This window comes from Bison bison, unplaced genomic scaffold (assembly GCF_000754665.1).
Source record: "Bison bison bison isolate TAMUID 2011002044 unplaced genomic scaffold, Bison_UMD1.0 scf7180017864181, whole genome shotgun sequence".
In the NCBI taxonomy this organism is placed as follows: Eukaryota; Metazoa; Chordata; class Mammalia; order Artiodactyla; family Bovidae; genus Bison; species Bison bison.
The window spans coordinates 7,287,448-7,311,382 of NW_011494753.1; the positions used below are offsets into that span (position 1 = coordinate 7,287,448).

Genomic DNA, 23,935 nt, shown 5'->3' on the forward strand with positions numbered 1-23,935 from the left:
GCTCCAAAATCACTACAGATGGTGACTGCAGCCATGAAATTAAAAGATGCTTACTCCTTGGAAGGAAAGTTATGACCAACCTAGATAGCATATTCAAAAGCAGAGACATTACTTTGCCAACAAAGGTTCGTCTAGTCAAGGCTATGGTTTTTCCAGTGGTCATGTATGGATGTGAGAGTTGGACTGTGAAGAAAGCTGAGCGCTGAAGAATTGATGCTTTTGAACTGTGGTGTTGGAGAAGACTCTTGAGAGTCCCTTGGACTGCAAGGAGATCCAACCAGTCCATTCTGAAGGAGATCAGCCCTGGGATTTCTTTGGAAGGAATGATGCTAAAGCTGAAACTCCAGTACTTTGGCTACCTCATGCGAAGAGCTGACTCATTGGTAAAGACTCTGATGCTGGGAGGGATTGGGGGCAAGAGGAAAAGGGGACGGCAGAGGATGAGATGTCTGGATGGCATCACTGACTCAATGGATGTGAGTCTGAGTAAACTCCGGGAGTTGGTGATGGACAGGGAGGCCTGGCGTGCTGCGATTCATGGGGTCGCAAAGAGTTGGACACGACTGAGCGACTGAACTGAACTAAACTGAACTGAGAACGTGTTCCTTGAATAAGGAATACTTCACTTTTATTAATTATGACTAGAGTTGATAAGTGTTATATATATATATATATATATAAGAAATTTATTTGAGACATTGCAGCAAAAATAATTATGGTGTTGTCAATAGGCTAGGTTACCTCACTAAAATTCCTAGAAATTCAAATTAAACATTAAGAAATCAATAAATCATCTATTGCATTGCTCTAAAATGTAAAAACAAAAAACAAAACCAACTTAGCTGTTGGTTAAACTGTGGAGTATTCTACACACTACCTAAGAAGAGTGCAAAAAATATACAAGTCTAAGGACTTCACTGGTGGTCCAAGTGGCTAAGACTCCATGCTTCCTTTGCAGGGGGCATGGGTTTGATCCCTGATTGGAGAACTAAGATTACACATGCCCTGGGCCATGGGCCTTCCAAACACCCCCCAAAAGTGGAGGTCTTTTCAAGAGTGATAAGGCATATGTAAAACATCTGCAAATATACAAAGAAATAAAGATTAAAAACAAATAAGCACATTAAATCCTTACATGTGTTTTGATCTTGCAATTTTTAAGAATTTATCTACAGGAAGGCAATGCTATGCTCAATTATTAATTTCCATGCACATTAATTTCTACAGGATGTTCAGTACAGAGTTATTTCTGATAGGGAAATGAGAGACAACTTAAATATCCCATAATTTTGGAGGTTAGTAACTTAAGATAGCATGGCAATATGACAGAATATTATACAGTTAATGAAATAGAGATCGTTACTTAAAGACATTGAAAAGTATCTATAAAACATAACTAGCTTTAAAAAGACTACTTACATACAGGATAATCCCAGTTTTGCTAAAAACAACGCATATAAATCTAACAAAAAAGATTGAAAGACTAATAATACAAAATGTCAAATGAAAATGTATATATTCCAAATTTTCTACTACAAGATTACAAGTGTATTTCACTCAACATCACTTTCATAAAAGAAAAGAACTACATCAAGTTACTTTAAAAAGTCTCATACGCCCTTTACCCACATGCAGTGTACTCTAGATATTCCTGCTCTGAATGGCTCTACATAAACCTTCTGCTCTGTCACTGCAGCTCTGAATGATTCCAACAAAGATAATTCTGAAAGTCTATCACATGGTCAGTCACCTGGGAGGGATTACATCAGATTGTTATGAGTTTGGGGACCCAAATGACCGCCCTCTATTGCAGACCAATACTAAAGTAGGACTACGTGTGTCCTAGGCAAGATTTGTTCTCCAGAGGTGAGAGGCTAGTGCATTAACCAGGTTTTATATTAAATGTCTTCATCATTTGTGAGCAGCCAGATGGTTGGTAATATGTGTAGATATTTTGAAACATAGGCTGGCTGATTTCAATTAGCTTTGAAGTGAAACAAATGATAGCACAGATCTAAGCCCAGGGGTACTGAGAGGGTATTTTCTTTCAGATGAATACCCCAACCTAGAGTTCCCAATTATATAACATAGCTAATGGGTTATCCTGGAACATGTGCTGTTAGAAAGAATCTGTGTTATGAAGCACCTAACTGGGCAAACATTTCATGCCTAGGATAAGGAAACCAGCTAATGTGAATGAGGAAAGGGAATCAAAATGAAGAAGAAAAAAAAAAACACCCCAGTATAGCCTACATACTTGTGTTTCAGACTAAGGTTAGTGAGGAAATTTGGCAGCAAATAAAAATACTTCTATGGTAAGCTGAAGTAGTTCTGGGCCAAATCAAAGGCCCTGCCTAAAAAGATTAGTAACTGAACAAATGTTGGCTTTTCCAGGCTTAGTGTGCAATGCCAATTTTATGTCATTTTCCTCAAGATGCCAGCTGTGTTGTTCCTGATGATTCTCCTTGCTACTATACTGAGGAAAAGGACACAGAAGAGTCCTTGAGAATGCCACCATGCGGGCATATCTTGGCCTCAAAAATTCAGACAAGTCAGGAGAGAATGGGATTAATTCTCTTATTCAAAATAGGTTGAGAATCTAAAATTTTATTTCTTCTCTGAATCATAGGGATCTAATGGTCATTCAGAAAAGTGGTTTGACTCCAAGTCTCCCAAAGAAATCAAATGAGTTATCTTTTTAAAAACATAAAGCAAAACAGAAACAAAAATTTTTTAAAACATAATTTTAACCTTTAATTTTCCTTAACAGAAAACAGTTCAGGTTTTTTTTCCCCCTCCATGTTAGCTACATTGCTAATGAAATCCTGGATGTAAAGAAAATTATTGTTTAGTCGCTCAGTCATGTCCAACTCTTTGTGACCCCATGAACTGCAGCCTGCTCAGCTCCACTGGCCATAGAATTCTCCAGGCAAGAATACTGGAGTAGGTTACCATTTCCTTCTCCAGGGGAAAATTAAATGGCTTTCAATGCTTTTCTCATCCCATTCAGTGACTGGGATGCTTATTATTAAATGCTAACCATACCACAGGTATTATACCAGGTACTTCATTTACATTATTGCTTATCACTAACCATGACAATGACCTTATGTAGGTAAGGATTTTCATTTTACAGACTAATGAATTAAGTAATCTGACCAAGGTCACACAGTCCAGATCCCTCTCTAAGACCCATGCCCTCTTCATATAACCATAATTAAATGGAAAGATCTTTGTTAGTTGACTCCTCTCAGTGATTCAATTTTTTACAAGACGAAATAACAAAAGACCACTGTGGCCTGAGACAAAGCATGGACTTTCCATTAATAAAGGCACGTATCTTCCAGATGCAGTTGTTTTTCTCATAGGATCATTAAGCATTCTGAAATAGTTTGAAGTGGTCAAATAAACAGCAAACAGCTTATCTTTTTTTTTTTAATGCTTTAATTTTTTTTCTTTTGGCAGTGCTGCACAGGATGCCTGGATCTTAGTTCCCCGACCAGGGATTGAACCCATGCTCGCTGTAGGGGCAGCACGGAGTCTTAACGACTGGACCACCAAAGAAGTCCCCCAAACAGCTAGATCTTATAGGCCAAAAGGAGGCAAACACAGGAAGATGATAGAAGCTACAAGGTAATAAAAATAATTGTTTAGACTCCTCCTTCCCACGTGGCTCAGCAGTAAAGAATCCATCTGCCAATGTAGGAGACATGGGTTTGATCCCTGGGTTGGGAAGATCCCCTGGAGAAGGAAATGGCAACCCACTCCAGTATTCTTGCCTAGGAAATCCCATGGACAGAGGAGCCTGGCAGGCAATAGTCCATGGGATTGCGAAAGAGTTGGACATGACTTAGTGACTAAAAAACCATATCTCAAAGTATGGTCCAGTAACCTGCAGCACTGGTATCACTTGTTGGCTTGTTGAGGTTTCCCAGGTAACACTAGTGGTAAAGAACCTGCCTGCCAATACAGGGGATGTAAGAAACTCAGGTTCGATACCTGGATTGGGAAGATTCCCTGGAGGAAGGCTTGGCAATCCACTCCAGTAGTCTTGCCTGGAGAATCCCATGGACAGAGGAGCCTGGCAGGTTATAGTCCATAGGGCTGCACAGAGTTGGATATGAGTGAAGCAACTTGGCATGTGTGCATGCACGTTGGCTTGTTAGAAATGCAGACTCTTAGGCCCCACTCCAGACCTCCTAAATCAGTGATTTAAAAGGTCAGAATGTTCATGAAAGCTTGAGAAGCAATTATCTTAATTATAATTAATCCAATAATGACTAAATTATGTTCAAAGCTAAAGAGGTAGAAATTAGCCTAGGGCCAACAATACTTTCTGAAAAAATAAGCATTTTTATGCATTTCCATAATGTGATTTTGTAAATTGTGAACAGTAGCTTTTGCTTCACTTGCTAAGAGCACTTTTGCAGCAAATTTTAAAGTCATTATTCCACTTTTTGTTTCCTACCTGGTAAGAGCTTAGTTTCATCTCTCACTTTTCACTCACTCATCTTAGCAAACATCCAAGTCTAAACAATAGCACATGCCTAGTCAAGATTTTACCTTAAAGTGATAAGGGCCAAAGAGCCACGATATGACCTGCAGGAATGAAATGCATTTATAAGCAATAGGTGTCCTCACCTAAATTCAAGGTTTTCCTTGATTTAACTACAGTGGCAGGCGACCTGCATATTACCCTACAAAATGCAATTTTCTCTTTCAATAGTGGTCTCTAATACCATTGCTAACTGAAAGGATTTATGAGTTCATTTGTCAAGACAAAAGATCTCATAAAAATAGACTTTTTTTTTTACACATCTAGCCACAACCCAAACGAATAAGATTAGTGGGAAGAGTAAAATGCATCTGATTACAGAGAGAACACAATTAAACCCATTAAGGAACTGACTGGTCATAAAATAAAATTACCAATGCCCTGTTACAGAAACAAAAACTTAAAATTACTTATGGATCCTTCTCCTCACTGAAAACAGGAGATCTGTCACATAGTTAAAAACAACTTGCTTGAGGTAACTGACCAGACCACAATGTGTTAAAGGGGAAAACAACAGCCTCACTTGAGAGATTTTTAAAAACTTTCAATTTACAATTGTTATGTTTATAGAGTACTCACATGGGACAACAAGAAAGGCTGCCTCTGAGTCAAAAATTCATGGCTTTGAGTATAATTTAAGGGAATTCTCTTAAACCAACATTCTTACTTTTTATCAGGGTTATTCTTTATTAAGCATCAAAATAAAAAATATCTGAGTCAAAATCCTCAAAAAGCTTAAAAATTAGATGGAATATTGGTTTTTTTTCTACTTTAACTTCAAGAATCTCTCTAATTGAAGAAAAATAAATCCAGTCAGAGATACCTGGTGGCTCAGATGGTAAAGTGTCTGCCTACAATGTGGGAGACCTGGGTTCAATCCCTGGGTTGGGAAGATCCTCTGGAGAAGGAAATGGCAACCCACTCCAGTACTCTTGCCTGGAAAATCCCATGGATAGAAGAGCCTGGCAGGCTACAGTCCGTGGGGTCGCAAAGAGTCGGACATGATTGAGCGACTGACTTCACCTTACCTTACCTTAGAGATAGCAAGACATTATGTTATTTCTGATTCCAGATTCTTCTACTTTATAATCTCATAAATCTAACATTCTTATATCCTGTAACAAAAAAAACTGAAAAAAAGACTGCATCACCCAGATAATACCATAAAAACAAGAAAAGATTAGTAATAAATTCAATGTTCAAATTATAATAAAATTTTCATGATTGACCAGTTTCACTAATACAGCATTCTTTTGTCTGATGATACCTTCCATCTTTGCTGCTTTTCTCCTTTAACAGGATTGTTGGCTTTGCTTAAAAGAGGACTGATTTGTCTCTGACTTATCAGATGGTTAAAGTCTGTCTAATTTGAGTAAGCTCTTAAAAAAATACTGCTTTAGGAAGGTCAATTAGTTCTAAACAAATGTGTTCAGTTCAGTAAGCATCTCCTATAGAGACAGGTCCTAAATGGATAAGCCAATATTTCCTGTTGTGCTCGAGTGTATAAAGGGGCAAAGGAAGCTGTAAGTGAATGCACACATTACCAGCTGGAGTCCCCAGAGTTTATAATTTCCGCCAACACTTACAGGAGATTTCCACTGAGCTGCTACACCAGCATTTTCTAGGCTTTTGCTGAATTATGCCATTTGTAGGGAGAGGGGTATTTAAAAACACATCAAATCCATCATGAAATCTGGTTGTTTTTTCCTCCACAGTGATTTCTGGTCTTTCCCACCTATTTCCACTTCTGCAATTGCACCTTTCATGTTTACAATGTTCTGGCATTCTCCCAGCTGCTGTCTTTGCCTCCAGGCCTTCTCACCCCATCTATATACACTCATTAAAATAATGTTCTTCAATTAATTTCATCATGTAACCTGTCTGTTCAAAAAATTACCATGAATTCCTGTTTCTCAGTGTTATCAAAGCCACATTTCTTAATTTGGGTCTCAAAACTCTCCATACTTCAGATTACTATCTCCTCTTTACCGATGAAGCACTTTTGAGTCCTTGACCAGGGTCACACAGTTAGTAGAGGAGCTGGGATTTCAGCCCAGGCAATCTGGTTTCAAAGCTTATCTTCTCAAGCATTATATTATACTACATGACCCCTGTTAAGAGCTTGGTATGTGGAATTACCTTGCAATTACATTTATGGATCTCTGGATATTTTCCCCAACTACATTGTTCTCAGAGACAGTCCACTTCTTTATGTTCACACAAAGCCTACACATAGTAGACAACTTAATGTTTCATTGACTGGTGTTATACTATGATTGTTTAGATCTCTGAATGTATCAGGTGGTTAAAACGGTTTTTGTCTATTCATATTCTCATCTGCTGTAGCTTCTGCATTTCCTTGTCTAACAATAGGGTGGTATTAGATAATCCTAAATGGTATTGTGGTTCAAAAATATACAATGGTGGAATCTCAGCAGAGATTCACACACACACACACACAAAATGAAATAGTGAACAGAAAACTACTCTTAATGGCAATCCTAGAAATAAAACAAGTAGGAAGGCTACACCAAGCATGATGGTATGTAATCTACAGCACTTGCAATTCTTAAATTCAAAATAACTTTTAATATACTCAGTTTTCTATATATGATGAAGCCAACAAAGTAATTAAAGGGGGAGCCCCTTGCTAGAAGGCACTGCAATGTACATTTCACGAGAGAAGGCAGCTAGTCATAGTCTTGTTCAATCCTAGGCAAAGTTTGTGTAAATTAAATATTCAAGCTTAGCCCTGTGCTCTGAGTATTTGATCAATCCTGAACTATGAAACAAAATGAGAAATCAATACTTTCCCTTAATTCTGTCAAGTTTGTGACAACTGAAAATAAAATATATGGGTGATATTATACATGCAGATGGAGAAGGCAATGGCACCCCACTCCAGTACTCTCGCCTGGAAAATCCCATAGATGGAGGAGCCTGGAAGGCTGCAGTCCATGGGGTTGCTGAGGGTTGGACACGACTGAGCGACTTCACTTTCACTTTTCCCTTTCATGCATTGGAGAAGGAAATGGCAACCCACTCCAGTGTTCTTGCCTGGAGAATCCCAGGGATTGGGGAGCGTGGTGGGCTGCCGTCTATGGGGTCGCACAGAGTCGGACATGCCTGAAGTGACTTAGCATAGCATAGCATACATGCAGAAAGACCATTATCCGGAACAGGATGGTCTCTTTCCTCTTCTCTTTTCCTCTGGAGTTTTTCTACCATTACATTACCAGTTAAATTTACCTGAGATGCTTCAAAAGAAATCTGAAACTTATCATTTACAGATCTACAGAGATTAACCATATAAACATATGATGACAGAGTTGCCAATACAAAGAATTAGGCATCCACATGTTATTTCATTAACAAAAACCCATTGTTCTAAAGATTTTGGAACTAACAAGGTTATGTCCCAAGTTCAAGATAAGCCAATATTCCTATTTTTAAAATAAGACACTGAATAACTTTGAAACTAGATCCAAAATAATAAGCTACTCCAGAGGATGGTAAGGAAGCTAAAAGCCAACATGCTACCTATTTTCTCTATTATTTTTCTAAGTAGTCCAAATGCAAGCTTGGAGGAAAGTGCAAAGCCCAAAGTAAATCTGTCTAATTAAAAGATAGCTGGAGGACATTCTGCATAAATATTTTTTGGATGCAGAAAAAGAACTACTGTGAGAAAAACCTCACTCTTCATAAGTCAAGAGGAAAACTGAGGAAAACTCAGACTAATTAGCATAACAATACCAGCTATCACTTACTGTCAAGAAATTTTATTATCTCCTTTAAGCCTCACATCTACCTTATTAAAGTATTAGCATTCCAGTCCTACAGATACGGGAACTCTGAGAGGTTAAGTAATTCGGTCATAGACCTGGGTCCTGGCTCACACACCTAGACTGTGGCGTACCTGGACTATGGGCTCAGATCTAAGTCTGAAGCCTACGCTTCTTTCTATTTGACTATACTTCAGAAGTGCTCAACCCTCAGCGCCTGCCACGAGAGTCGGGGATCTTTTTCAAAATACAGATGCATGGGTTACATCCTCATAGTTCCTAAACCAGCAGGTCTGAGATGGCACCAAAATATTTTTACTTTTTTAAAAAAGGTAGCAGAGGTGTTTCCGATGCACATCAAAAGACTAGACTGGGAAAAAAACCCAAGGCAATCTAAAAGTAAATTCTTTGTCATTCTGTAATACCTGTTTTTCAGCAAATTAACCTTTCTAATCATACATTTTGTAGGCATCAATTAAATCATCCTGTTTTCTATCAGTACGCTATCTGTAAGCAAATAAGGAGGTTGGAGTAGTGCAACTGATACAGAGGCCCATTTACTATAGGAGGAACATCAAATAGGCATTGACCATTTTCCACCAAAATCTAAAAAATGAACAACATAGAGACACCAGACGTAGAAGTTAGAGAAATATTGTTCTAATATCTTACTACAGCACACATTCTGGATTAGACAGAAAATGATAAAACTTTATAAAATAAACAGAAAATAACAGTTTTATTCTGGGCTTAATCTTCAGATTTAGGTCATACCTGAATGGCCTATGGCTTTCCCTACTTTCTTCAATTGAAGCCTGAATTTTTCACTAAGGAGCTCATGATCTGAGCCACAGTCAGCTCCAGGTTTTGTTTTGCTGACTGTATAGAGTGTCTCCATCTTTGGCTACAAAGAAGACCAAAACCAGCCCAAAGAAAAAGAAATGTAAGAAGGCAAAGTGGTTGGCTGAGGAGGCCTTACAAATACTGAGAAGTGAAAAGCAAAAGAGAAAGGGAAAAATATACCCAGTTGAATGCAGATTCCAAAGTACAACAAGAAGATCTAAGAAAGGCTTCTTAAGTGAACAATGCAAAGAAATACAGGAAACCAATAGAATGGGAAAGACTAGAGATCTCTTCAAGAAAACTGGAGATACCAAGGGAACATTTCATGCAAAGATGGGCACAATAAAGGACAGAAATGGCAAGGACCCAACAGAAGCAGAAGAGATTAAAAAGAAGTGGCAAGAATACACAGAAGAACTATACAAAAAAGGTCTTGAAAATCAGGATAACAGTGATGGTATGGTCACTCACCTAGAGCCAGACATCCTGGGAGTGTGAAGTCAAGTGGGCCTTAGGAAGCATTAGTATGAATAAACCTAGTGGAAGTGATGGAATTCCAGCTGAGCTATTTCAAGTCCTAAAAGATGATTTGTCAAAGTGCTGCACTCAATATACCAGCAAATTTGGAGAACTCAGCAATGGCCACAGGACTGGAAAAGGTCAGTTTTCATTCCAATCCCAAAGAAAGGAATGACAAAGAATGTTCAAACTACTGTACAACTGTGCTCATTTCACTTGGTAGCAAGTTAATGCTCAAAATCCTTCAAGCTAGGCTTCAGCAGTACATGAACTGAGAAATTTCACATGTACAAGCTGGATTTAGAAAAGGCAGATGAACCAGAGATCAAATTGCCAACTGCTGGATCATGGAAAAAGCAAGGGTATTCCAGAAAAACATCTACTGCTTCACTGACTACACTAAAGCCTTTGACTGTGTGGATCACAACAAATTGTGGAAAATTGTTAAAAAGATGGGTATACCAGACCACCTTACCTGTCTCCTGAGAAATCTGTATGCAGGTCAAGAAGCAACAATTAGAGTTAGACATGGAGAAATGGACTGGTTCCAAATTGGGAAAGGAGTATGTCAAAGCTGTATATTGTTACAATGCTTATTTAACTTATACGCAGAGTGCATGTGTGTTAAGTCACTTCAGTAGTGTCTGACTCTTTGCCACCCTATGGACTATAGCCCTCCAGGCTCCTCTGTCCGTGGGGTTCTCCAGGCAAGAATACTGGAGTGGGTTGCCATGCTCTCCTCCAGGGGATCTTCCTGACCCAGAGATCAAACTTGTGTCTCTTACATTTCCTGTAAAATCTGAGTCCTTTACCACTAGCACCAAAGTACATCATGTGAAATGCCAGCCTGGATGAATCACAAGCTGGAATCAAGATTGCTGGGAGAAATATCAACAACCTTAGATATGCAGATGATACTACTCTAATCGCAGAAAGTGAAGAGAAACTAAAGAGCCTCCTGATAAAGGTGAAAGAGGAGAGTGAAAAAGCTGCCTTAAAACTCAACATTCAAAAAACAAATATCATGGCATCCGGTCCCATCATTTCATGGCAAATAAATAGTAGAAAAGTGGAAACAGTGGCAGGATTTTTTTTCCCTTGGGCTCCAAAATCACTGTAGACAGTGACTGCAGCCATGAAATTAAAAGACATTTGCTCCTTGAAAGAAAAGCTATGACAAACCTAGACAGTGTATTAAAAAGCAGACACATCACTTTGCCAACAAAGGTCCATCCAGTCAAAGCCATGGTTTTTCTAGTAGTCATGTATGGATGTGAGAAATGTATCATAAAGAAGGCTGAATGCTCAAGTATTGATGCTTTCAAATTGTGGTGCTGGAGAAGACTCTTGAGAGTCCCTTGGACAGCAAGGAGATCAAACCAGTCAATCCTAAAGGAAACCAACCCTGAATATTCATTGGAAGGACTGATGCTGAAGTTGAGGCTCCAATACTTTGGCTATCTGATGTGAAGAACGGACTCATTGAAAAAGACCCTGATGCTAGGAAAGATTGAGGGCAGGAGGAGAAGGGGGTGACAGAGGATAAGATGGTTGGATGGCATCACAGACTCTATGGACATGATGTTTGAGCAAACTCTAGGAGATAGTGAAAGACAGGGGAGCCTGGTGTGCTGCAGTCCACGGAGTTGCAAAGAGTTGGACATGACTTAGCAACTGAACAACAACAACAATCTTCAAAAGCTTACAATTTGTAGAAATGAGATTTAAGTACTTTTTTTTGGCCCCTCCACATGACAGGGGTATCTTAGTCCCTAATCAGGGATCAAACCCACAGCCTCTACATTGGAAACAGAGTCTTAAGTGCTGGACTGTCAGGAAGTCCCAAGATTTAAATAGTTTAGATACAACCACCTCTAAAATGTTTTCTGCTATTGTTCTGTAGAGCATAAGTAAGAAAAAAATCCCACAGGTTAATATTTTTTCTGGTAAATGCAGATTTCTCTTAAGAAAATAGGCGAATATTTTATATACATTTTATTTTATCCATTCATTTTTACTGAGTACTTACACAAGACACTTTACTACCTCTAATTTTTTACCAGTTGCATTCTAATCATGCTTTTATCATTTTGAACTTGTACTTCTAACCGGACTCAAAAAATATAGGGTGGTTACCAGGTCTGTTCTGTGTCCACAGGTTCTCACAGGACCTGAATTCATAATAAGGTCATGTTAGATAGCCTGCTTTGGCCTTTAACTTTTCCAGAACTTCTGGTGCAGGACTTCAGTGAATAGTTTGACCTGCAAGACCCTCACAGTATGCTTGATCCTCATTAATCCTCATTAGACAGATGAAGACACTAAGATGCAGAGATAAAGAAGTAGATTAAAATATCACGTATCTGGCCAAAGCTGCTGCTTTTTTGCAGTCTAGCACCAAACTTGGGAAGGGGGTACATCTCAGGCAATGCTGCACTATGAATTTTATGGGCCCAGAACAGTTTATCTTCATGGCCCTTCCTCCATAAAAAAATGAAAAATTATATTTATTGCCCTTTTGGTATGAAGACAAATGTATTAATGTGTGTATGTTCAATCACTGTCATGAGTGACTCTTTGCAACCCCATGGACTGCAGCATACCAGCCTTCCCTGTCCTTCACTACCTCCCAGAGTTTGCTCATGTTCACTGGGTTGGTGTTGCTATATGACCATCTGATCTTCTGCCGCCCCCTTCTCCTTTTGCCTTCAATCTTTGCCAGCAATAGGGTCTTAAAACATTTTGTTCATTTGTTCCTTTGGATTTCAAAAGACTTTAAAACATTTTCATGAGCCCCTACAGGTACTGAGGGTCCTGGGCACTAAAGGATAAGATGGCTGTGGTTTTAGATGACCCATTTGACAGTCAAAACCAGCTTTACTCTTGTCCAGGAGACATGGTTCTGCCAGAGGGCACTATCCACGTGGCTTCTCTATCACTTAGGATGTACTGGCCATAGAAAGCTCAGCCTTTTATCAGACTATTTCAGTGATTCTCATTCCAGCAGCTCTCCAGAACCTACTTCCTCATTCTAAACCAGCCAAGTCCCCAACAAAAACATTCTGAGAGAGTCTGCAGTATTCAGTAGAGATCAGCTGCCAAGCCTCTGGGAATGGAAACAATCTCCAGAGTCCCAAATGTATTTGAAAGGAATATTAGACAGATGACTTCATTGGGATTTATGGCCTTTCACAGGATGGCTAGTTATCACCCATAGAGACATCCTTACTCTAAGAACAGGTACGAGGATTTTCTGGACTAGATATGATTTTGTTTCCAGTATACTCACTATGTAAAAAGGCTATATCATTCATAAAATGGAAGAAGTCGTAATTCTACTGTAATCAGGGAAAGTCAAAGACTATCAAATCTCCCAATATTAATTCAATTTATAGAAACTGCCATTTTAAATGGAATTTATCATTCCCATAGCACCTGCTCTGATTGATTTTACTTTAGGGTCCTCAGGTATGAGGCTCAACTCAAGTGCTATCCTCTCCAGTAACTCAACATTGATCACTTCTCTCATGATCAGAGGTATTTGACTCCTGACCACTTTTGTCCCATATGTTATTTTTTATAGCTGTTTCTGATTTTTTAATTCAATGTATAATATTTTCTGACTATTATATGCTAGGTACGACATGGTATATACAAAGAGCAGTAAAATAAGACACTACTCTCGAAGAGCTAATTTCAAGCAAGGGGCAGAATAATATATAATATATTAATATTTAAAACAGGGCAAACATAAGTGCCACTCTAGTGTATTTATTGGATGAAGGAAGTACTTATCATGTAGGTGACAGCATTTGAGATGAGTGTTAATGAGGAAAAATGACACAGAATTGGAAATAAGGTAGAAAAGAAACAGTACAGCAAAAACACAGAAATAGCAAAGTGTCAAATATATTTATAAAATAAGAAGTATAATTTGGTTTACAACATGTAGTACTACTGAGAAGTGAAAAGCAAAACTGTGGGCAAAATGTAAACATCTAAAAGGCGTCCTAACATCTGGGACCTCATTTTGTATTTTGTTTGTATTCTTATAGCCCAGCCTAGTTCTGGCCATTAATAACATTTGGCAGTTGACTGAAGCTGTTAGAAAAAGCATTCAACAGTGCACATATTAATAAGGCATCTGTTCAAAGGCATATAATAATTACAGTAAATATATAATGACATAAGGCACTTGGGGAAAAAATGCCCACAAATTCAGCATAACATAGTTGTAGTTAACAAAGAATAGATTTGGGGAAAATCATTTAACCTTTCTTGTAATATAAATTTGATATTTTTAAATATTCCAATACCCATCACAAATTTCATGACATTTCTTCCACCAAAGCTCAGAAATAAAGTATGTGCACTTCAATAAAAGAGAATTCCAGTTGTTTAGACTACTAAGTCTACTTTTCATCAAGTCTTCCAAGACAGGTGCCGATTCAGTTTAATAAAGGAAAACTGCACTGGCTTCCTAAGTAAAGGGAGGCAGCTAAAACTAAAGGCCAAGTTTTACTGAGAACAATTTGCAAGTGCATAATTAGGCTAACAAAGGGAATTAAAGACAGCATCTTCAGTTTGAAAAAATGCCCAAATTAAACTAAAATTCAGAATTTTCTTGCAGTAACAAAATTTTAGAGCATAATTTTATTTTCAAATGTGGGTAAAATATTGTAAATATACAAGTAGATTCAAAATTTCAGAAATAAATGGAAGTTAACTATTTGAACAATTTAATTACTTTACAAGAAAAATTCAAATGCATGCAGATACAATGTAACAGATGTTCAATTTTACAATATATTTTAAAAGCTAAATGTATAATAAAACAATTGTTACACTCATTTTCTCTGACCATTAATCTACTCCCTTCTAAGGTATCAATGATTAATGTCTTCCTACACACATGTATATATTCACTGTCTTACAAGCATCTCTGCCTGTGTTTAAATTTATATACTATGTAACTTGAACAAAAACAGATATTTTCTCTAACAACCATTATGACTCAAAACTATTGTAAATGCTTCTTCAAGAGTGGCCCATAGTCCACATGACTCATATCTCACCTGGTATGTTTGCTCAAAATGTAGATCTTTACTCCAACAATTCTTGGATCTCACCAAGATACAAAATCATTGCCCTTTTGTTGTAACCAATATTCTTACTTCTCTCTTACTCAGAATAAATTCCATGAACAATTATGCTTTCAACTTTGCAACACTCTCTAGTCCTTTCTTTCCTCTATCAACCCTCTTAGCCTGAGTAGATGACTACCAGAGAAAAGTCATACAACTTTGTTGACTGCTTTCACTTAAAATGTATTACTGTATTACTACAAGTCTCAAATGGGGACTTAACACTGTCAGAAACAGAATCTAAATCAGTTCTTTCTATATACCTACTTTGCCAGTTTGAGATAGCTATTTCACAATTTTCTTGTCTCCTCAAATCTCTGACTTCCCTTTCCCCCTTTCCCAAGTCCCTTACTACTGATGACCTTGCCTCATGCTTGAGGGGAGAATGAAAGTGTAAGTGAAGTCACTCAGTAGTGTCTGACTCTTTGCAACCCCATGGACGGTAGCCTACCAGGTTCCTCCGTCCATGGGATTTTCCAGGCAAGAACACTGGAGTGGGTTGCCATTTCCTTCTCCAGGAGATCTTCCCAACCCAGGGACTGAACCCGAATCTCCTGTATTTTAGGCAAGACGCTTTACCGTCTGAGCCACCAGGGAAGTCACTTGAGGGGGAAAATAGATCCAAATAGATGAATTTTATCTCATCTTCCCTTTAATTCTACCAATCTGACTTCACACAGTTACCTTCACTGCCCTAATAAAGGAAAAAGGATTTGTGTCCCTCGTTAAAGCCAACCCTTCCGCTTGTGGTCAGAATCTCACCCACTTGTGACTTCTCAAGGATTGTTACTGCAGTATCTTTTCTCTTCTCAATATCGTCAATTTCTTCAGTCCAGATAATTCCCACTGGCATACGGATGTGCCTCAATCCCACTCATTTTATTTTTACATTTTTATTTTATTTATTTATTTTGGCTGCACTGGGTCTTTGTTGCTGCATGTCGACTTTTCTCTAGTTGTGGCAAACGGGGGCTACTCTCTAGTTGCAGTGCACACTGGCTTCTCATGGTGGTGGCTTCTCTTGCTGTGGAGCGTGAACTCTGGGGTGCTCTGACTTCAGTAGCTGTGGTGTGTGGGCTTAGTTGCCCCACGGCACGTGAGATCACCCCAAACCAGGAATTGAACCGGTGTCCTCTGCATTGCAACGGGGATTCTTAACCACTGGATCACTAGGGAAGTCCAATCCCATTCATTTTAAAAAACAACCTTCCCTGTATTTATGTCTCCCTCTAGGTACTTCAGCACTCCTGTATTACCTTCCACAACAAAACTCCGCAAAAAAGTACCCTTTTCATACAAATTAAAAAATTTTTTATTCTAGTTCTGTGAAAAATGCCATTGGTAATTTGACACAGATTGCACTGAATCTGAACACTGCCTTGAGTAGTACAGTCATTTTACCAACATTGATTCTTCTAATTCAAGAACACAGTATATCTTTCCATCTGTTTGTGTTGTCTTCCATTTCTTTCACCAGTGTCTTATAGTTTTCAGAGTACAAGTCTTTTGCCTCCTTAGGTAGGTTTATTCCTAGGTATTTTATTCTCTTTAATGTGATGGTAAATGGGACTGTTTCTTTAATTTCTCTATTTTTTGTTGTTAGTGTATAGAAATGCAACAGATTTCTGTGTATTAGTTTTGTATCCTGCAACCTTACCAAATTAATTTATGAGCTCTATAGTTTCCTGGTGGCATCTTTAGGCTTTATGACCAACCTAGATAGCATATTCAAAAGCAGAGACATTACTTTGCCCACAAAGGTTCGTCTAGTCAAGGCTATGGTTTTTCCTGTGGTCATGTATGGATGTGAGAGTTGGACTGTGAAGAAGGCTGAGCACCAAAGAATTGATGCTTTTGAACTGTGGTGTTGGAGAAGACTCTTGAGAGTCCCTTGGACTGCAAGGAGATCCAACCAGTCCATCCTAAAGGAGATCAGTCCTAGGTGTTCTTTGGAAGGAATGATGCTAAAGCTGAAACTCCAGTACTTTGGCCACCTCATGTGAAGAGTTGACTCATTGGAAAAGACTCTGATGCTGGGAGGGATTGGGGGCAAGAGGGGAAGGGGACGACAGAGGATGAGATGGCTGGATGGCATCACTGACTCGATGGACGTGAGTCTGAGTGAACTCCAGGAGTTGGTGATGGACAGGGAGGCCTGGCATGCTGCGATTCATGGGGTCGCAAAGAGTCGGACACGACTGAGCGACTGATCTGATCTGATCTGATATATAATATCATGTCATCTGTGACCAGTGACAGTTTTCTTTTCCAATTTGGATTCCTTTTCTTTTTCTTCTCTGATTGCTGTGGCTAGGACTTATGATACTATGTTGAATAAAAGTGGTGAGAGTGGGCATCTTCTTGTCTTATTTCTGATCTTAGAGGAACTAGTTTCAGCTTTTCACCATAGAGTACAATGTTAGCTCTAGGTTTGTTATTATGGCCTTACACTGAGGGAGGTTCCCTCTATGCCCACTTTCTGGAGAGTTTCTATCATAAATGGATGTTGAACTTTATCAAAAGCTTTTTCTGCATCTCCTGAGATGATCACATGACTTTTATTCTTCAATTTCTTAATGTGGTGTATCACACTGATTGATTTGTGGATACTAACAAAGTCTTTGCATCATTTAGATAAATCCCACTTGATCACGGTGTCTGATCCTTTTAGTAATTTTAAAATTTGTATGGAATCACAAAAGACCCTGAATAGCTAAAGCAATCTTGAGAAAGAAAAATGGATCTGGAGGAATCAGACTCTCTGACTTCAGACTCTTTGACTATATGACAAAGCTATAGTAATCAAAACAGTATAGCACTGGCCAAAAAACAGACATATAAATCAATAAAACAGGATAGAAAGACCAGAAATAAAGCCACACAACTGTGGTCAATTAATCTACAACAAAGGAGGCAAGAATTTACAGTGGAGAAAAGACAGTTTCTTTAATAAGTGGTGCTGGGAAAACTAGACAGCCACATGTAAAAGAATGAAATTAGAATATTCTCTAACATCATATACAAAAATAAATTCAGAATGAATTAAAGCCCTAAATTTAAGACTAGATACTATAAAACTCTCAGAGGAATACACAGGCTGAACACTCTTTGACACAAATCACAGCAATATCTTTTTGGATTTACCTCCTAGAGTAATGGAAATACAAATAAATGAATGGGACCTAATTAAACTTGAAACCTTTGCACAACAAAGGAAACTATATACAATGGGAGAAATACTTGCAAAGATTGCAATTGACATGGGATTAATTTCCAAAATATACAAAAAGCTCATACAGCTCAATATCATAAAACAAACAACCCAATCAAAAAATAAACATAAGATCTAACTAGACCTTTCTCTAAAGAAGACACACAGATGGCCAAGAGGCACATGAAAAGATGCTCAATAATGCTAATTATTAGAGAAATGTAAATCAAAACTACAATGAAGATCATCTCATACCAGTCAGAGAGGCCATCATTAAAAAGTTCCCAAACAGTAAATGCTGGAAAAGGTGTGGAATAAAAGGAACATTTCTACATTGTTAGTAAGAATGTAAATTGGTACAGTCACTATGGAGAACACTATGGAGGTTCCTTAAAAAGCTAAAAATAGAGTTGTATGGTCCAGGATCTCACTTCTAGGTATATATCCAGAGAAAACTCAAATTTAAAGAGATACATGCACCCCAATGTTCACTGCAGGACTATTTACAACAGCCAAGACATGGAAGCAACCTAAATGTCCATCGACAGATGAATTGATAAAGAAGATAGATATACTTATATATAATGGAATATTGCAGAAGGAAATGGCAACCTACTCCAATATTCTTACCTGGACAATCCTGTGGACAGAGGAGCCTGGTGGGCTGCTGTCCATGGGGTCGCATAGAGTCAGACACAACTGAAGCGACTTAGCATGCATAGCATGCAATGGAATATTACTCGGTTATAAAAATAATGAAGTAATGTCATTTGCAGCAACATGGGTAGACCTCGCAATTACCAAACTAAGTGAAGTAAGTCACTCTTTACACTGTTATTAGTCAATGCTCTAAAACCTTAGGTGAGATCCTCAGTTTTCATGGAACAAAACCTAACTCCCTTGTTAAGATATTCAAAGCTTTTCATGATTTCAACTCATCTTACATTTTCAGTCCCATCTCTCAGTGCATTTTCTTCAACTATCCTTTAATCATGTATGACTGCATGCCCCAGCCATGACTGGATTGACCTACCTCCAAACTTTGGCTCATGCTATTCCTTCACCTCATCATGGACTACACAGAACACTGCACTGGTATCAGGTAACTTGGGTAAGAGTTCCAACCATACCACGTGTCCTCCCTTTGAGTTCATTCTTGATAGGTAAAATAAGGACAAAGTACCAGCCTCAGGATTAAATAAGAATGCATTTCAGAATTTTTTTTTATGAATTTTAAACGGTACACAAAATACTGCCAAATTCTTCTAGATAATGACTCTCCAATTTTACAAACCCACAATTACTAAGAGAATATCCTTTTCTCCACATACCTGCCACCACTGGACACACCAAAAAAAAAAAAAAAACTTCTGCCAATCCAGTAGATAAAAACAATTTTATTATCTTTAAAACTTGCATTTCCCTGGGTATTAGATTGAACATCTTTCCCAATGTTTTATTAGGTATTTTCTTTTCTTTTAATTCCCTGATCATATTCTTTGTCCATTTTTCTATTTCTTCCTCCCTTTTTTGTATTATGAATATATTACTGTGCTTTTTTATCCATTTGAAATATTTTTTAAGTCTGGCACTTAGCTTCTTAATTTGTTTAAAGGTTCTTTTGTCATAGAGAAGTTTTTATTTTGCTATATCTAAGTGAGCCATCTATTTTTTAAAAATGGTTTTTGATCTTGATAGCTGATTTTAAGGCCTTCCCTACCTCATGGTCACAAACACTTTTTTCTAACATTTGCAAAGTATTTCTTATATTTAAAATTTTATTACATTTAATTCCTATTTTTGTGAATGGTGTGAAAATTTTCATATATTTTCCTAAATGCACACCATTTATTGAACAGTCCATTCTTTATATACTGATTTAAAGTATCACATTTATTCTACATTTAAATTGGGAGATATACAGATACCTGAGACAGATATGGGTCTGTCTCAGAATCCTTACTCTGTTGTTGATATAGTTGTCTTTCCCTATGCCAAAACCACACTTCTGCATTTTACTGAATGCTTTTTAGGGGCGCTACTGAGACGACTGCATAGTTTTCTCCTCTTATAACTAACTAAGTTATATAGATAGATTTTACAGTGCTGATCCATCTTTGCATTATTAGTGTAAATACTAAGTAAACAAGTCAGCATTTTAATATCTTATTTATGTTTTTTTAGTCCTATCTCTAGAAATAAGATAGAGCTGTAGTTTTTCATTCCTCTCACCACCTCCCCTGCCCCCTGACTTCTTGCTCTCTCTTTTTTCTGTGTCCTCCCTGTTTCATTTGGGTATTAGTGTCACATGATCATCATGAAACCAACTAGGTAGGGTCCTATCTTTTTATACATCATGCAAGATTATATAGAAAGTCTTTAAAAGTTTCCTAGAACTCACCTGTAAAACTTTGGCCATTGTAGGGACAAATCTTTAAATTTTTTTTTCAATTCCTTCTCATAATTATTAGTTAACTCAAGGTTTTTACCATTTCATGTGATAGTTTGAATAAGTCATATTTCTGAAAAATTACCCACTGAATCTTGGCTTTCACATTTCATTAATACACATTCATACAGAGTTCTTACCACTTTACAAATCTCTGTATCTTCAGTTGTGCTTATTTTTTTTTCAGTTGTGCTTATTTTTTAATTTCTAATATTGATTAGTATCTTTTCTTTTCCAGACTTATGAAGATTAATCTATGTTATTGATGTTTTAATCAATCAACAACATGCTGATTTTGTATTTCACTCTTATTAATTTGAACCTTTATCTTCTTTGAATTGTTTTATCATTTCTCTTTTAATCTTTAAGTCAATTATTTAATTCATTAATTTAATTTATCCAAGTGACTTAATTTTTATGGAATGAAACATGCATCCATAAAAAGTTTAGTAATACAAAAGTACAAAATAGTAAGCAACAAACCAACCAATATCCCATTACTCAGAAAGGAAAAGTGCTAACATTAATTGAATGTTATTCCACACATCTCTCTAAGCATTTATGGAGATGAATGGATGACTCTGCTGCTGCTGCTACTGCTACTAAGTTGCTTCAGTCGTGTCTGACTCTGTGCGACCCCATATCGGCAGCCCACCAGGCTCCCCCATCCCTGGGATTCTCCAGGCAAGAACACTGGAGTGGGTTGCCATTTCCTTCTCCAATGCATGAAAGTGAAAAGTGAAAGTGAAGTCACTCAGTCGTGTCCGACTCCTAGCGACCCCATGGACTACAGCCTACCATGGCAAATCCATCCATGGGATTTGCCAGGCAAGAGTACTGGAGTGGGTTGCCATTGCCTTCTCCGATTGATGACTCTACGCCTCCCTATCTATTCTTTTTCTTCCCAATTTTATGATCTTTTTAAACTCTTTTTAACTTCAAAAAGCTTTAAAATTTACAGAAAATAGTAAAATTCTGTAATTATTCTTCAATAAAAAACAAATTAATTTTTAAAAAGGGAAAGATTCTAAAAATTTTTTTTTCTTTTCTAATAAATGTAATATCATCTTGTATGTCTCTCAGAATATATTTATTCTAAAGTTCTGTTGTGCTCTATTAACTCTGATTCCCTGGGTATTAGGTCTTCCATTTTATAGTTTGGAACCTTCTGTCATGGTATTAGTTTTCTTTAAATATTTTGTGATATTGAGTTGTGGGATCATCTTTGTTTAAGATTTAGAGATATCTTGTTAATCTGTGACTGATGTGATTACAGAAGCATTTTTTCCGGGGAAAGGCAAAATATTTCACTGGGTAGTGAATATGGATAGTTAATATTTGCGGCGGGGGTCGGGGGGTGGGTAGCTACCTATGCTTTCTGGATATTGACAACACTGGGGAATTCCTTTGATTTTTAAAAAATGTTTTATTTCTTTATTTGCCTGTATTGGGTCTTAGATGTGACACACAGGATCTTCACTGCGTCCTGCTGGTTCTTTCACTGCAGTGCGTAGACTCTGTAGTTGTACACGTGCTGCAGAGCCAGTGGGTTTCAGTAGTTGTGGTGTGCTAGCTTAGCTACTCCGTGGCATGTGGGATCTTAGTTCCTGGACCAGGTATCAAAGCAGCATCCCCTGCACTGCAGAGTGTATTCTTAACCACTGGACCACCAGACAAGTCCCTGCTTTGGCTTTTAAAGCACCCACATTGTCTGGTTTTGCACCATACACACCAAGGAGAAATAAAGGCTGGGATAGGTAGATCCATATGTTTGCTTGTCCAGCAAGCTAGACATAACACAGCCTTAAAATCACACATCTTTTACAGTATTCCACTTCTGTGTGTGTTTCCTCATCTGCATTTCCATTCCATTTTCAAGGTTTTTTCATGGGTTTTTGCCAATTTTGCTTTTTGTTTTCCTTTCACAGTTGTGTTTGATCAGTACTGTGCATTTTTTGGAGGAGGAGGGAGGGAAAACTATTAGGAATAAAAAGTATCAAAGGGAGGCTTTAGCATGTTCTCAGTGTACCACCATGTGCTGGAAGTTTTGAACAGATATGTTTTGGCACAGATAAATGGACAATATTGTCCATTTTAAAGGAAGATGTTTTTTTCTATATTTTCTCTTCTACTGAAGTATGGTCTCTTAACAGTAAGCACAGGGCATTATCCAGTGTTTTCTAACCCCTGATGAACATTATTAATCTGGAGGAGCTGTTCAAACATATTAAAATCTAACAACAGAAATGCCATTTTAACTGGGTTGGGGTAAGAACCATCGGTATGGTAGGAAAACTACAGGCTTTAGGATTAGAATTACCACTTACTGTGGTCTGTAACTTTAGGCAAGAAACAAATTTTTGAGCCTTAGTTTCCCATCTATAAATTGAATTTACATGATTTTGGTAAAGATTAGAGATAATGTAAGAAGAGAGACTAGCAACATGCAAGACAAATAGCAAACGACTAATAAATGTATTTATGCTCTTCTAAATATATTTATAAGTAAGCAGACAAAACCCCATGGCATTAGAAAAGAGAGCAAGTAAAATAGATTTCCCTTCATATGCTAAAATCTTACAAATGACAAATTTAATACCAAAAGTCACAAAATTGTTCATAGGAGTTTACGATCATTTCCAGATATTCTAAACTAAGACTGTGGGATTTAGAGAGTGTTCCTACCACATTTTATTGTACCCCTGGGCTCTTTTAACGTTCTTATTTCAATGCATTTCTTTTCAAAGGATAACTCTCTAAGCTATTACAAGGTTTCTGAGCCATTCTTCATTCCTACATTTCAATATCTCAGAGTAAAAACAGCAGCTTTTAATAGTGGCAACCTGGTTATATGCTTCTGTCTGTACTCATTTAAGTATTTTGTGAGAAGCAGATGAGTACTTTGAAATTGCAGGCAATGAAAAACTAGAAAGCTGTGGCACCCACAAATTAAACCAACTTTAGTGTCTCTAATGCATAAAACAATCAAACCCAAATTACAGCGAGCAGCTGGAGACAACTCCATTTTCAGATATATTAGCCAAACACAGTGATGTCCATTTGCACATTTACAGTGATGCACAAGTAAATGTGCATATTTCTATCATTTATGTGTATCATTCAGAAGCACAAGTATGCCACTTGGCATAACGTACCACTTAATAAGTAATATTAACTGAATTCTTTAAAAAGTGTTAACCCATGCCCAATCATAGCTAAGATTATTCACATATAAACAATAAAGGAAAATTATTTTTTCCTTGTTCTGTAAAATGTTTAAATGTCCAGAAGTTATTAATGTTCATATATATTACATAATAGGACTTAATTTCTCAAATCTTTACTGTAAAGTTAGACCTGCTGCTGCTGCTGCTAAGTCGCATCAGCTGTGTCTGACTCTGTGCGACCCCATAGACAGCAGCTCACCAGGCT

At 37.6% G+C, this 23,935-nt stretch overlaps 1 protein-coding gene across 7 annotated transcripts in view; it reads right to left on the reverse strand.

Annotated features, from left to right (window-relative positions):
- PEAK1 (pseudopodium-enriched atypical kinase 1) overlaps nucleotides 1–23,935 on the reverse strand; it is a 288,921-nt gene that overhangs the window by 112,747 nt on the left and 152,239 nt on the right. The gene's annotated exons all lie outside the window — the stretch shown is intronic.